Here is a 7,101-nt window from a genome sequence, read left to right as displayed (position 1 = left end):
CTTATATAAAGCATGATTACTTACCCTGTTTCCGATTTTGATAAAACGTTTAAATAAAAAAAATCATTATATCACATGATGTATTATGATTCTTTTTCGCTTGTATGAATAAACACAATACACAGTACATCCCATGATTTAACAATAAGTAAAGACAGTATACATTTAGTATTACGTCATTTAAAAATAGTAAGTACATATAATATATATCGTGACTTTTTTCAGTAGTTATATATAAGTGAACCGAAACATTTTCCACTGACTTCCTTTATCCTATAAACATGATACATATCTAATATTGCTAAATCACTCCTCATTTGAAATGCTCGATTTAATATGTGTATTTTAAGAAAAGAGTCAAAATATATGTGTAAACTTTTAATAATATTACAGAAATCGCACTGCACTGTAACGGATTTCTTTTTTTCATTTTTAGAAAGGTTTGATTTTAAAAGAAATACTTTTACTTTAATTGTATTGACACTTTTAATTAAAATTTATAATGATGATTATTTTACGTAGACTGTATACGTATTAAAGTAAGTAAGTAAGTAAGTAGATCATTTATTATAGTGGCATGTGCATCATAGATAACATTACATATTGATAATACAATAATAGTTTAAATTACACTCGGTCCGTTTAGGTCACTTTAAACTTAATGTTCATATTTTCAATAAACATTCTGTATATGTTGTATAGTTTTTATAATCCCGCTGGTGTTTGCCTCCAATGTAAAAAAAGGGGGTAGTTTCTTAATATATATATATTCTGTTACATTAGATCCTTTCTATTGATAATTACAACATACGTTGATGAATGAATTCTGTATGACAGGTTTATATATTCCTGTTTTTTTTTCATTGCATCTGTTTCAACCTTGAAAAAGGAAGAGAGAATAAAACAAACCTGAAAATGATTATATTCTTAAACCTCCGAGTGTTTGCCTGGCATCAGTTTCTATTGATTGATTGACGCTTCTACATTGAAAATGGAACGGGGAAGTAATAATCCCGGCATTTTTTGTCTATTTTTTACACATCATTAACGTTTATTGAGTACTTAAGTTTCAGATCAAATCAATAATTAACGCCTTCCTTCTGTACCATATGTTAACATGTGAATACGGACGGATCACATTATAGAGGGGCGGAAAGACCTTTTCCGTAGAACGTGGGGATTGGGCCCTTATTTTTGAGGAAATCCGGAATATACACTTATCGGGACTCTGTAATTGAATCAATTATTATTTTTTGGGATCCGGGAAAGAATGCTTAATTAATTCTTAAAGATTTCAGGATTAAGCGTTTATTTTTATGGTAGTCTGTATTTCTAGCGTACAGATACGCACACGCACATTTGTTATAATACTCAAATAAAGTGTACATAAAGTTCTGAATATAATAACGAGGCTATATATAGTGTTGGAAAGCCAAATACACCCAAGGTGTGATCAATATATTAAAGACGGTAAATCTAGTGTAAATGTAGCTGTGAAATTAAAGTGATTCATTTGAATAATATTATCTTATAATACTTGTAAACTTAGATCAACCGTGTTTTAAAAGGAAACAGGTCAGGTACCCTCAATTGAAGTCTCTTGATAAATCAACAGCCTTTTGAATAGTTTTGAAAGATACATAAAATACATCTATCCTGTACTAGTGTCAAGCTATCCAGCAATTCTCATCCTGCAATTCTCTTTATAAAAAGCTATCCTGCAATTCGTCATCCTGCAATTGCGTTTGGAAAACTATTTGAGCAATTTCATTTTTCTTTAAAATCATAGTTTTTTGACTTTTTTGTTCGAAAACAAGATTTTTATATCCCATTAACAAAATTCTAACTTTAGTTTGCAGATTTCTTAAAGGCCGAAAATTTCGTCCGTAACACGGAAAAAAAGTCAAATTTGATAAAATAGCCATTGGGCAATTTCCAACCCATTGCCTCGGCAGTTCTGTATGGCTAGGGGTTATAGACTCTGCCCTAATGAATAGCTATTGGATAGTACTACAGCGGGAGGGTAAAGAATTTCTGGGGTAAGCATTCTTAAAGGCCGAAAATTTCGTCCGAAACATGGAAATAAAGCCTAATTCGATAAAATACGCATTGGCGACACCCACTTTCCAACCCATTGTCTCGGTTGTTCTTTATAATAAGGGATTATAGACGCTGCCCTAATGAATAGCTATTGGATAGTAATACAACGTGAGGGTAAATAATTTCAGGGGTAAGCATTCTTAAAGGCCGAAAATTTTGTTCGAAACATGGAAAAAAAGCCAAATTGAATAAAATACGCACTGGAGTCACCACTTCCCAACCAATTGTCTCGGTAGTTCTTAATGGCTAGGGATTAGAGATTCTGCTTCAAAGAATAGCTATTAGATAGTACTACATCGGGATGGTAAAGAATTTCTTGAGTAAGCATTCTTAAAGGCCGACAATTTCGTTCGAAACATGGAGAAATGCCAAATTGTATAAAATTCGTACTGGGGTCACCACTTCCCAACCAATTGTTTCGGTAGTTCTTTATGGCAAGGGATTAGAGACTCTGATTCAATGAATAGCTATTAGATAGTACTCCATCAGGATAGTAAAGAATTTCTTGGGTAAGTCTTCTTAAAGGCCGAAAATTTCGTTCGATACATGGAAAAAAGCCAAATTGTATCAAATTTGTACTGGGGTCACCACTTCTCAACCAATTGTCTCGGAAGTTTTTTATGGCTAGGGATTAGAGACTCTGCTTCAAAGAATATTTCTTAGATAGTTCTTCAGTGGGATATTAAAGGATTTCTGGGGTAAGCCTTCTTAAAGGCTGAAATTTTCGTTCGAAACGGAAAAAAAGCCAAATTGTATCAAATTTGTACTGGGGTCACCATTTCCCAACTTATTGCCTCGGTAGTTTTTTATGGCTAGGGATTAGAGACTCTGATTCAAAGAATAGCTCTTAGAATAGCTCTTAGATAATCCTTCAGCAGAATAGTAAAGAATTTCTGGGGTAAGCCTTTTTAAAGGCCGAAAATTTCGTTCGAAACATGGAAAAAAGCCAAATTGCATCACATTTGTACTGGGGTCACCCCTTCCCAACCAATTGTCTCGGTATTTTCTTATGGCTAGGGATTATAGACGCTGCCCTAATGAACAGCTATTGGATAGTACTAAAACGGGAGGGTAAACATTTCTTAGGTAAGCATTCCTAGAGGCCGAAAATTGCGTCCGAAACATGGAAATAAAGCCAAATTCGATAAAATACGCATTGTGGTACCCACTTTCCGACCCATTGTCTCGGAAGTTCTTTATGGGTAGGAATTATAGACGCTGCCCTTATGAATAGCTATTGGATAGTACAAAAACGGGAGGGTAAAGAATTTCTGGGGTAAGCATTCTAAAAGGCCGATAACTTCGTCCGTCACACTGGGAAAAAATTCAATTTTGATAAAATACGCATTGGGGTCACCCACTTTCCCACCCATTGCCTCGGCAGTTCTGTATGGCTAGGGCTTATGAACTCTGCTCTAATAAATAGGTATCGGATAAGATACACATTCGGGTCACCCACTTTCCCGCCCATTGCCTCGGCAATTCTGTATGGCTATGGATTATAGACTCTGCTCTAATAAATAGCTATTGGATAGTACTACAACGAGAGGGCAAAGCATTTCTAGGGTAAGCATTCCTAGAGGCCGTAAATTGCGTCCGAAACATGGAAATAAAGCCAAATTCGATAAAATACGAATTGGGGTACCCTCTTTCCGACCAATTGTCTCGGTTGTTCTTTATGGCTAGGGATTATAGACGCTGCCCTAATGAATAGCTATTGGATAGTACTAAAACGTGAGGGTAAAGAATTTCTGGGGTAAGCATTTTTAAAGGCCGAAAACTTCATCCGTAACACGGGGAAAAAAAGTCAAATTTGATAAAATACACATTCTGGTTACCCACTTTCCCGTCCATTGCCTCGGCAATTCTGTATGGCTAGGGATTATAGGCTCTGCTCTAATACATAGCTATTGGATAGTACTACAATGATAGCACAAAGAAAATCTAGGGTAAGCATTCCTAGAGGCCGAAAATTGCGTCCGAAACCTAGAAATAAAGCCAAATTCGATAAAATACGCATGGGGTACCCACCTTCCAACCCATTGCCTCGACAGTTCTGTATGGGTAGCGATTACAGACTCTGATATAATAAATAGCTATTGCATAGTACTACAGCGGGGAGGGGGGGGTAAAGAATTTCTGGGGTAAGCATCCTGAAAGGTCGAAAATTTCGTCCGAAACATGGAAATAAGGCAAAATTCGATATAATACGCATTTGGGACACCCATTTTCCGACCCAATGTCGCTGGAGTTCTTCATGGCTAGGGATTATAGACGCTGTCTTAAGGAATAGCTATTGGATAGTACTACACCATGAGGGTAAAGAATGTCTGGGGTAAAGCATTTTAAAAGGCCGAAAACTTCGTTCGTAACACGGAGAAAAAAAGTCAAATTTGATAAAATACGCAGTGGGGTCATCCACCTTCCAACCCACTGACTCGACAGTTCTGTATGGCTAGGGATTATAGACTCTGATCTAATAAATAGCTATTGGATAGTACTACAACGTGGGGGTAAAGAATTTCTAGGGTAAGCATTCCTAGAGGCCGAAAATTGCGTCCGAAACATGGAAATAAAGCCAAATTCGATAAAATACGAATTGGGGTACCCTCTTTCCGACCAATTGTCTCGGTTGTTCTTTATGGCTAGGGATTATAGACGCTGCCCTAATGAATAGCTATTGGATAGTACTAAAACGTGAGGGTAAAGAATTTCTGGGGTAAGCATTTTTAAAGGCCGAAAACTTCATCCGTAACACGGGGAAAAAAAGTCAAATTTGATAAAATACACATTCTGGTTACCCACTTTCCCGTCCATTGCCTCGGCAATTCTGTATGGCTAGGGATTATAGGCTCTGCTCTAATACATAGCTATTGGATAGTACTACAATGATAGCACAAAGAAAATCTAGGGTAAGCATTCCTAGAGGCCGAAAATTGCGTCCGAAACCTAGAAATAAAGCCAAATTCGATAAAATACGCATGGGGTACCCACCTTCCAACCCATTGCCTCGACAGTTCTGTATGGGTAGCGATTACAGACTCTGATATAATAAATAGCTATTGCATAGTACTACAGCGGGGAGGGGGGGGGGGTAAAGAATTTCTGGGGTAAGCATCCTGAAAGGTCGAAAATTTCGTCCCAAACATGGAAATAAAGCAAAATTCGATAAAATACGTATTTGAGACACCAATTTTCCGACCCAATGTCGCTGGAGTTCTTCATGGCTAGGGATTATAGACGCTGTCTTAAGGAATAGCTATTGGATAGTACTACACCATGAGGGTAAAGAATGTCTGGGGTAAAGCATTTTAAAAGGCCGAAAACTTCGTTCGTAACACGGAGAAAAAAAGTCAAATTTGATAAAATACGCAGTGGGGTCATCCACCTTCCAACCCACTGACTCGACAGTTCTGTATGGCTAGGGATTATAGACTCTGATCTAATAAATAGCTATTGGATAGTACTACAGCGTGGGGGTAAAGAATTTCTGGGGTAAGCATCCTGAAAGGTCGAAAATTTCGTCCGAAACATGGAAAATATTCCAAATTCGATAAAATACGCGTTCGGGACACCCACTTTTCGACCCATTGCCTCGACAGTTCTGTATGGCTAGGGATTATAGACTCTGCTCTAATAAATAGCTATTGGATAGTACTACAGCGTGGGGGTAAAGAATTTCTGGGGTAAGCATCCTGAAAGGCCAAAAATTTCGTCCGAAACATAGGAATAAAGCCAAATTCGATAAAATAAACATAAGGGTTGTCAATTGCAACGGAAATAAGATTAATCTATGATTTCTTTGCTTGCCATACATTGATTAGAAAAAAAAACCAATTATCTTATTAAATTCAAGCACAAGCCACTTAAACAAAACATGCGTCATACACTCGTTCAAATTTGTTTTACGAGACATTTGTTATAATACAGATAATATCAGTTGCTCATTTACCTTGACAAATTTTTAGGAACTACTTTACAAGACCGATCGTACATCCCACATCTGTACTTTAATGATTTTGTGTGGTAGATCTTCATCAAGCACATACTATATTTCAAAGATTCGAATGTTCGCATCTTAGGAATGTTTACGCCAAAAAATCTCTAATATCTGAATGTAGTATTATCTAATTACTTTTTAGTGATAATTCTTTTGGCAGTCATACTGTGAAATGGCCTTCCATTCTCTCGACATCCTGTAAAGTAGTTCCTAAAAAATAGAAATATGTCTAAGTTAAATGAGAAACTGATATTATCTGTATTATAGCAAATGTCTCGTAAAACAAAACTGCAAGAGTGTATTACGCATGTTTTGTGTAAGTGGCTTGCGCTTGATCAAAATTAGATTGTAGGTTTTTTTTCTGTAATCAATGTATGGCAAACAAAGAAATCATAAATTAATTTTACTTCCGTTCAGTTGACCCCAATGCGTATTTTATCGAATTTGGCTTTATTTCTATGTTTCTAGCGAAATTTTCGGCCTTTAAGAATGCTTACCCCAGAAATTCTTTTCCCTCCCGCTGTAGTACTATCCAATAGCTATTTATTAGAGCAGAGTCTATAATCCCTAGCCATAAAGAACTGCCGAGGCAATAAGTTGGAAAGTGCCCAATGAGTATTTTATCAAATTTGACTTTTTTCCGTATTACGGACGAAATTTTTTGGCCTTTCAGAATGCTTACCCCAGAAATTCTTTATCCTCACGTTGTAGTACTATCCAATAGCTATTCATTAGGGCAGCGTCTATAATCCCTAGCCATAAAGAACAACCGAGACAATGGGTCGGAAAGTGTGTATCCCCAACTCGTATTTTTTTCGAATTTGGCTTTATTTCTATGTTTCGAGCGAAATTTTCGGCCTTTAAGAATGCTTACCCCAGAAATTCTTTTCCCTTCCGCTGTAGTACTATCCAATAGCTATTTATTAGAGCAGCGTCTATAATCCCTAGCCATACAGAACTGCCGAGGCAATAGGTTGGAAAGTGCCTAATGCGTATTTTAT

Source organism: Mytilus californianus, unplaced genomic scaffold, assembly GCF_021869535.1.
Source record: "Mytilus californianus isolate M0D057914Y unplaced genomic scaffold, xbMytCali1.0.p SCAF_8, whole genome shotgun sequence".
NCBI classification, from domain to species: Eukaryota; Metazoa; Mollusca; class Bivalvia; order Mytilida; family Mytilidae; genus Mytilus; species Mytilus californianus.
This window is presented reverse-complemented; position numbering follows the sequence as displayed.